Source organism: Rhinolophus sinicus, chromosome 4 (assembly GCF_057876585.1).
Source record: "Rhinolophus sinicus isolate RSI-liver-muscle chromosome 4, RSI-T2T, whole genome shotgun sequence".
NCBI classification, from domain to species: Eukaryota; Metazoa; Chordata; class Mammalia; order Chiroptera; family Rhinolophidae; genus Rhinolophus; species Rhinolophus sinicus.
The window spans coordinates 39110977-39120938 of record NC_142504.1 but is presented as its reverse complement, the minus strand read 5'-3'; the positions used below and the strand labels follow the sequence as shown (position 1 = coordinate 39120938).

At 32.6% G+C, this 9962-nt stretch overlaps 1 non-coding gene across 1 annotated transcript; it reads left to right on the top strand.

Annotated features, from left to right (window-relative positions):
* Positions 1-8466: 8466 nt before the first annotated feature.
* On the top strand, positions 8467-8570 carry LOC141567065 (U6 spliceosomal RNA). Its single transcript, XR_016021232.1, has one exon. It is a non-coding gene; the product is annotated as a U6 spliceosomal RNA (small nuclear RNA).
* The last annotated feature ends 1392 nt before the right edge of the window (positions 8571-9962 follow it).

Here is a 9962-nt window from a genome sequence, read left to right as displayed (position 1 = left end):
ACTCAGATGGATACACCAAGTTAAACTGAACTGAGTCCCATGACATAACAAACCATGGGATTTCTCAGTCTGATTCACAGACTAAGAACATAAATTGAAATCTAGGTTCACATAAAATTATTTATTTAGGAAAATACCATGTGTTAAATATATTAGTAAAAGTGAGAGAAGCAAAGTCCAAGATGTAAGTCTTGGCTTGTGTTTATTTTTAGATGACTTAGTAGAGGTAGATGGATTTGGTGACAAGAGACAGAGATGACATTAACATTTGGGCATTTGTATGCTCTGGGCCTTAACCCATAATCTCTTCTGTTGACCTTAAAGTAATCAACATGAAGTCTTTTTTTTTTTTTTTTTTTTAACTATTAAAACATTTTTGAATTTTATCTAACTTCACCTTTAAAAATATGTAAAAATACAAGGCATACCTACATATCCCGATGTGTTTACATTCCTTTCTCCTATTCAGTGATCTTCAACCCAGAACAACACTCTAAGGGGGAAAAAAATCCATGTACACATTGAACACTGACATGTTTCTCAAGTGGATTCATATAATTCCAGATTTTTGGACTATTAAGGAAAACAGTCCTTATAGTCAATAATAGTACATGTTAGATTAGCTCAATTCTTCACAATTCCAACTCCTCACAATTCCATCAATAGCCAGACACCATAGTATGTCAACTGATTGTAACTTCAGGAATAATTCATAGATTCTAAGAGCTGAGAGTTTAAATCATACTAAACTTCTGATTTTCTGAATATTGGCTCTTCGCTGACTTATTTTTTAAAGAATCCTAAAATTGTAATAAGTCTTTTGACATTATTTGACATTATTATCTGGAATCCATTAAGTACAACATGTATGCAATAATTTTTTTAAATTGTATATTTTTCAGTTTTGGAGAGTGGAGCAAAAGCTGACTCTCAGAAAACCTTTCTAATGATATACTTTTATTATTTGCAGGGAAATATGGATTGTTCCCCATGTTCATTCAACAGAACATGGTATTTCAAATCATAGATGACATACAAACTTGTCACTTTATCTTTTGTACTACACATGTTCCTACACTATTTCTTTATGAGACTATATCACGTACATTTTGCATAATTTTTGCTCTTAAACAGCGACCAGCATGACATAAAAACTTATAAATTATAATACATTGAATAGCATAGAGGTCATACAAAGATGTGACTTTTAAAAATGGAGTCAAGTTATTTTCAGACATCATGAAGAAACAGTTATGCTAATAGTGAACATTAAATCATTCATTCTGCTGAATATATAGTGAATTAAGATAAGCATGTAAACGGTATCCTTCAATTTCTTTAGAAGTAAGAAAAAACCTTAATAATAAAAAATAGAAACGTGGTGAAGTAAGTAGACCCTGTTTAGTTGTTGAGAAGTATATTTCTGCTGCTCACTGGTTCATTGAACATAAAAAGCTCTATGCCTGTTTCAGTTTTTTAAAAATGTACATAGGTTTTTAGCTTACTGATTATTTAGCACAATGCTTCTGAACAATAATGAGTAGCATTGTCACTCAATGACCTGTTTGCACTGGAATTGTTGAGAAGACATTAAAATACATATTTAGACATAATTAGAAACTTATAATCTGCCTCTGTCAGGCTGCTTTGATGACTGATAAAAATAGGATGGAAATGGATGAGTTCTTAAAATATTACTCTTCCATTGGGCTGAAAAATTCCTTTGAGGCAGAACCAAAAGTTCTAGCAGTTGCTGTTGAATCACAGAGATGATCTATTAGTATGATGGGTTGAATGACTAATGCATTAATGTCTGGAAGACAGACAATGGGATTTTAGCAGAGCTAGCTTCCATGTGATAGAGGGTTCCCCTACATGCTTTTATAAAGCTATCTACCTATTATTTCAAATTCATGTAGCAATTGTTTGCCAGGAAATTCCTTCACTTAAGGGGACAGAAGAGACAACAAAGAAAAAAGAATATCTAGCAAGGAAAAACAAATGCCATTTATCCTTTTATCTGTTGTCTTTGGGGACATTCATGTGATAATGTGGTCAAACAAATGCTTTTTATTATATGCCAAAGTTTCTCCAAGAGAATAGTTCATTCAACATATGGTTTTGAGTTTGCCTGTCAACCACCCTTTTTCTCCCAACATCTCCCCTTCTTTTTTAAACTAATTATTACATAATTCATAAGGGAATCAAGCCAAGTTTTTATAGTTCTTTCTTTATGCTGCTATTTTTTTCCACAAAATTAATTGCTACTTGCTGATTCTTTTTCATCATTATTATTTAACTCCTTGGAAGCTGCTTTCTACTCCCTCTGTAACCTCATAAACACTTCTTTCTTCAAGTCAGTCAATAGTGTCTCTCCAGTGACAAATCACATTCTGCTCCATATTGTCATCCTTTCCTTAAACTCTTGTCTTGGGTTTTAGTTTAGGCAACATTATTTATTTAGGTGACTTTCCTACTTTCCTGTCTCTTTCCTCTTTCCTTTCTTTCTCTGCCTCTCTTCCTGGTGTGTTTCCACAATTCCTATATAAAATTGTTCCCACAAAGTGTGCATTTTACTTTGTCACTGCACTCTTTATCGTAAACTTTAATCCATCATAACTTGTAAATGATTCTAAAATCATATACTTACTGTTAATATTTTTTCCAGGTCAAATATATATGATAAGGACACATGAATTATCTATAGATTTTTCAAACCTAGTATGTCCCAAATCCATCTCCACGTTGTCACTCCCTGTGGTAAGCACATTTCTAAGATGGGACTAACATCCCCACTCCCCTGGTCTATACCCCCTGCAAAATATCTGGGACTATGAGTATGTTATGGATTATACTCATATGTTTGAATTACATTTTATGGCATATTTGATTTTAAGAAAGGAAGATTTTTCAGGTGGGCCTAACCTCATAGCATAAAATGTTTAAATCGGATCTAGATGTCAGAGACAGAAGAAGTCAGATATTTGAAGCATGAGAGGAATTAGAAACAAGGGAGATTCTTTGAATCTGACTCTGAATTTGGAGGGGGCCACACGACAAGGAATGGAGGGAGCCCTTTGGAGCTGAGAATGACTTGTCCCGACAGCCAGAAGGGTAATTAGAAGAGCCCCACAACCACAAGAAACTGAATTCTGCCAGTAATCTGAATGAGCTGGGAAGTGAATTTTACCCTAGATCCTCCAGATGAGAACTCAGCCTAGCAGACATCTTGATTTCTGCTTGATTATAATCTGGGGAGGAAAAAAAAAACAAAACAACAAAAACAGTCTTACTGAGCCTGAACTTTGGACGTATGTGAAGGAGGAGAAGGGGGAGAAGAAGGAAGAAAGAAAGAAGAAAGTAAGGAAAGGGAAAAAGTAAAAAAAAAAAAAAAAAAAAATAATAATAATAATAATAATAAAAATGGCCCTGGCTATTACCTAGTCAATGTTAAATCCTTTAGCCAGAAGTTCACATATGGAACCTTAAGTTGGTATGATAGTAGAATATATTTTCAGCAGTGAAATAGAATGATTAAGGGCACAGATTCTATAGTTAACCTCAGTTTGAATCCCACTCTTTCATTTATTTGCTTTGTGTTCTGAGACAAGTTACTTTTCTCTCTGTGTTTCAGCTGTTTATGAAATGAAGGTGTTCATAATAGCACCAATATCATAAGGTTATTTGAGGATCAAATGAGCTAATATAATAAGTAGTTGGAACAGTACCTGATCTACAGGAAGCATTTAGCAAAAGTGCTAGTTATATTCTCTCAACCTAATTTTTAAGAATTCACTGTAGTGAATTGATCTATTTCATTTCCTTAATCACTTAGCCTCGTAGCTTGCCGAGAGTATGTACTCAATTCCTGATTGTTGAATGACTAATGACTGGGTGGATACTTTTCCCACCAGGCATATCCACTCACTCCTACTTTTTCTGACTTTGTTCTGGTGTCTGTGAACTTCAAGACAGGCTGGACTTCACCTAATCTCAGTGAAGGTTCTTGTAGATCATAAACAATGATGGTAAATTTATGCCAGTGACCAGTGACTGATTTAGAAATGAGTGCCACACTTTTGGACAATGGGCCTAAGGAGATATCTGGGGTAGGAGTGGGAATGGCATTGTCAGAGTTTTCTTTTCTCTTAAAAGAAGATATTTAAAAAGGAGATATCTTTCTGCCTCTGGATGTTGCCATCTGTAACATTTGACACCTTTGTAGCCATTGTGGAACAATGAGAAGAACTAGCTTAAGAACACAGGTCAACATGCTCAGATGGTATAGCAAAAGAAAGCAGGGACTTGAGTCCTGTATGGTGGACTTGAGCATTAATAATGCTGAAACTGTCCAAATCCAAGACTCATTCTTTTGTGAAAAAACAAATGTCTTCATTTCTAAGTCACGTTAGTAAGACTTTCCATTGATTAGGAAAAGAACACTCCACCTGATGCACTGCTGTGTCTAAAATTCATATTAGTATTTGTTAGTTATAAAATATCCTCTAATATTAAGGCCAAACATCTGTTATGTTCAATAAAATAATCAGAGCAAGTCCAATTTTCTCCATTCTTCCCTTGCTGTCAGATCAGATCCTCTTTGTTGTTCATTACAGTTGAATCTGGGTTAGTTATGTAGACATATAATTTCAACAACAAAACATTATTGTACAGTAATCATAAAAGTCAGGTGGATATAATCATCTTGTGGGTATAAATTAATTATCCTGGGCCATGCTTTAATATTTTAGGCCACTTGAAACTGTGGCAGTATATGTGAATATATGGGTTCATATTCTCAAGAAGTAAGTGAATGTTCCCAAATTTCACATATTATGCTCACCCACAACTCTGACAGTGCTCTGTATCCAAGCATCTCCTCTCCTAACCCCTCTCCCACCCATATTGATTTATGCAATTTGGATTCACAACACCTAATATTGTAGAGTAATGGCTAGCTTAACTATTACTTTAAATGCACAAAGATATCACTAACACATTTGGAATATGACGTCTGCTATACAGATTCACTTATCTCTCTAACAATTATTAGTAAAACATTGATTTTTAACCTTACAAAGCTTTTAAGTTAGGAGAAGGAAAACACAATCCTCATATGTCACAACATGAGGTGGGTTTCCAAGCAGAAATAGAAGACATCTCATATACATGGTTCAGTTTCCTACTCTATAAATCATGTAGAAAATAAGATAACTATACTATTCTACAAATTTTGAAATAACTTCTATCTTTTGCGTTGACAAGTTTCCCCTTTCCATTAAATTCCAGATGTTACTCAATATGGATAATTATTTGAACTTTTCTTTGTGTCCTTAATTGAGGCTTCTACTTTTAGAAACCCATTTAAAATGTAATACATTTAAGTATTTTGGAATTATAACAGTGCTAAATTGTTATGCAATGTTAAATTGTAGATTGGATACACCTGTTATTACTAACAACATATTTATGGGTGATGTTTTCAGTATTTGAAATTATGAAGCTTAAGTCATACAATTTCACACGTAAGAAAGATATTTAAAAAAATGGAAATGGCAGACCAATGAAGCCATATTTTATAATTAATAATCATTTTTATTTAACATTGATTAGGTTTCATCTAAGCCCAAATTACCTGCATTCATTAGATTTAGGAATAAACTTTCAACTAAAAACAGTGCTGTAATTGAATGCCATTTTCATTCTAAAAATCTGTTTCATGTTATCACATTGTGCATAAATAACACAGCCAGAGACTTATGCATGTCAAGAGGACACTCATTTATTTAACTCATATACAGCATACTTTGCTCACCAACTTGCTAATCACTGCTGGGGTTCAATTACCGGTCACAAAATGAGTTATCTAGGTTTTCTCTGAATTACACGGAGGCATTTATTTTTCATCTAGGTTTTCACGTCTTTGATTAAAATAAAAAAGGTACTATGTTTTAAATATCAAGAAAAAGGAGAGTTAGAAATTATATGCAAAAGTAATTTTGTGAATTAATGTTAAAATGCATAAGGAAAATAAGGCAAATATGAATGAAAGTTTCATGAAAGAAAATCCAAAATTGTCAGTTTAGTCTTTTTAATGATCTCAAGTGCCATTTTACCTTATATCACAGCAGGTCAGATATTCTGAAGTATTTGTGTCAAATATAAATAATCCATTTCATTTTATGTTCATTTTTGTTATACATAGACACATTTTATTGTCAGCCATGAAACATGTCCATAGCAGTAAAATCTCAATTAGTTAGAGCCACACACATTGGTGAACAAGCAAAAATACCAGTATTTCATTTTCTAGATGATGAAGTGTAAAATAATTAAATTTAACTTAATAAGGGATATAGTGAAGAAGAAGAGATTGAAAAAGAAAAAAGAAGAACCTGCAGAAACGCAGATCTGACATTTGTGTGAAAACATCTCTGTTTTCTTCCAGGCAAATTCTGTCTTTTTTCCCTTGTGTCACCATAGCACAATTGAATACATTTAAATAATTTGCATTTATTATAAGCTAAGGTTTTATGAAAAAGATAAAGTATAGTTTGGGTACATCAATTATTGCCAACAATGTATTCCTGGGTGATGTTTGTAGTATTTAAAAATTACAAAAAGCCATATGATTTCACACAAAAGAAAGAATGATATTACAGGAAATTATTATTTTTTTATTTATACTACTTTTTCTCCCATTAAACTACGCTCCTTAATCATGTCCAAAAATCATGTCCAAATTATCATTATATCTCAGATATTAGACCAGTTTCTGAATTACCATTTCCGCTCAATAAGTGTTACATGAATGAAATAAACTATTATGAAAATATAGCAATTATGCTAATACACCTAATGATACCTATACCATTCAAAATGAGCAAACATGATATTTACAAAATGATTAAGGTAAGAATAAGAAATACTAAAGAAACAAGATGAATTGGAGCCATAGCATTGAATAACACAAATAATACAATTTAAACTAACAGCATCACAGATATCAAAGCACCTACTAAAACTGGAGAATAAAATATTAGGGATTGTTTTGAAAAGGAAATCCCATTCTCTATTTTTAAACATAACTGAAGCTAGAATTTTTTTCATGTTTTTTTTTTTTTTGTTTTCCATAAAAAAGCAGATGGGAAAGATTTGTCATATAAACAATGATATACTGATTAGCTTCTCTCCCCAAGCCAGCAACACATGAGAATTATTGACTCATTTTTCTTCTTACTATGTGACTCTGCCAAGATAATCTGAATGCAAAACCTGACGATTTTAAGGGAATTCCTCACTTGGTCAGCTTTGTAGTGAATGAGACACATAAATAAATGCACTTCCAAAATATCAGGAAAGAAGATTTCAGAGAATGTGAGTGAGTGGTTTGGGGAGATTCGGGTGGAAGGTCCAATTTGGTTTTTGACTGTCTTCTGGGTATGGGTCTATAGACACTTAAGTTTCTCCTTTGTAAGCACAAAATAGTAATATACTGCTACCCTCATTCTAGCTAACTCTGGCTTTTTTTCCATGGATCTCCTCAACATTCATCTTACTGTTATTTATGTGAATAAGTATATTGTAGAATTCACATAAGGAAGCAATCAAAGAAGCTGCTCTACATCATTCTTGGGTATTTTCTATTCATGTTAAATTTAACTGTATTTTGAAAGAGAAATAAAATTTATTAACTGACTTACAGAAGCATTTTTTTTTCATTTCTTAATGGAGTTAGATATTATTGAGATGCAATAAAAGAAGGTATCTACAAGAGTAACAAACACTTAGTGGTGACAGAAGTAATTTTACAGTAGTTTTTCTTTTTTTCTCCCCTAATGCTGACTTGAGGTTGGTTATTAATAAAGTAGAAATTTAAAAAGAATGTTTACATTTACTAATTAATTTCATATAAATACAAACAAATTAAGTATTTTTAACAAGGTTTTAAAAATGGCTATTTGGCTTCATGTGGACAAAAACTAATAAAACACTCTGCTTGGTTTTTGTCATTTGACCACAGATTGCGCTGTCTACATGAAATCACATCCTGATTCTAATAAAACAAATTGGAAGCTCCTATAATCTGAGAAAACTTAAGTGCTTTATATAAAAATGGTAAGTTATACCAAATTTAATTGTCACGATGTACTTGAAAGACATTAACTTAGGAATCATCTTTAGTTTGATGATGGAAAACCAAACCAAGTTGCAGACACTGATTGCAGTTTGGACTATAATTTTCAGTAGAATGATTACCTGTGGTACATAAAAAGAAAAAGGCACAAGATTTTACATTGCTCAAACCTGTCAAGGAACTAAAATTATATTTTCATTTCTTATATTTTTACATCTTTTTTTGTCCTTTGCATTGGAAAGCACTCTAGGCAAAAAACGATGCAAATGATTTAACTGCCCATTACATATTGATGTTAAGATACTGAATCATGAAAGATTAATCAGTTCATGCTTGCTTCAGCAGCACATGTACTAAAATTGGAACGATACAGAGATTAGCATGGCCCTTGCGCAAGGATGACACAAACGATTAATCAGTTCTACAATGGTTAGTATCCAAAGTAATGTACATTAGTTAAATTACTTCTGTCACAACGGCAACATCAGTTCAATGCATCTAACCAGATAGCAACATATTTCTTCTTAGTCAATGCATTATTTTTTTGTACTGGTGTCACAATGCTGAACCTGGAGGACAGACAGTCCCTGAGTAGCCTGTTGATTGAATACTTTGAAATAATGTCCAAACATTCAAACATTTAAACATTTAAAATTTTATTTCTAGAAAAGGTTGTTAAGAATGTTACCAGATTCAAAATGTACAAAAGGATGTGTTACAAGAATTAAGTTTTCTTTCCATCCCATGTCATAGATATACAATTTCTCTCCCCAGAGTCAATTATTGTTACTAGATTATTGTGCTGATTTCCAGAAATTTTCACATAAACTGGTATCTCCTTCCTTCTCTTCCTCCCCACACCCCCATTGTGTATTTGCATGTGAATTTTTCACTTTTTATTAACTTGAAGGAGAAGAGTCAATGTTTTTTTATCATGTTTTTATTTAACTTTTTAAAGATGTCTATTAAAATATAGCTAACATATAATATTATATTAGTGTCAGGTGTACACTATAGTTATTCAACATTTATATACCTAAACAAGTGATCACCATGATAAGTCCAGCAACCATCTGACACCATAGTATGCTATCTCAATATTATTGACTATATTTCCTATGCTGTATGTTAAATCCTCAAGACTTATTTGTTTTATACCTGGAAATTGGAACTTCTTATTCCCCTATAACTTTCTCTCCTTTCTTTAAATTTTCAATTACAGTTGATGTTTAATATTATTTTATATTAATTTCAAGTGTAGAGCATAGGGGTTAGACATTTATATAATCTAAGAAGTGATTCCCCAACTAATCTAGTACCCACCTGGGACTGTACATAGTTATTACCATAGTACTGACTATATTCCTTATGCTGTACTTTGCATCCCAAAGACTATTTGGTATAACTACCAATTTGTATTTCTTAATCCCTTCACTTTTTCACTCACCCCTGGTCCCCCTCCCATCTGGTAACCATCAGAATATTTTCTGTATCTATGAGTTTGTTTGTTTGTTTGTTTATATTTTCTTTGGATTCCATGTATAAGTGAAATCATACGACATTTGTCTTTGTCTGTCTGATTTACTACACTCAGCACAATACTCTCTATGTTCATCCATGTTGTTACAGATGGAAAAAATTCATTATTTTCTTATGTCTGAGTAATATCCCTTTGTATCACTTCTTTATCCATTCATCCATTCACTGACACCCAGGTTGCCTTCATATCTTGGCTATAACCCTACAAAATAAGTCACATATAAAAGCAACATTCTCCCTTTATCCTTTTCATATTCTTTTAATAACTGAACTTTTCATTGGTTTT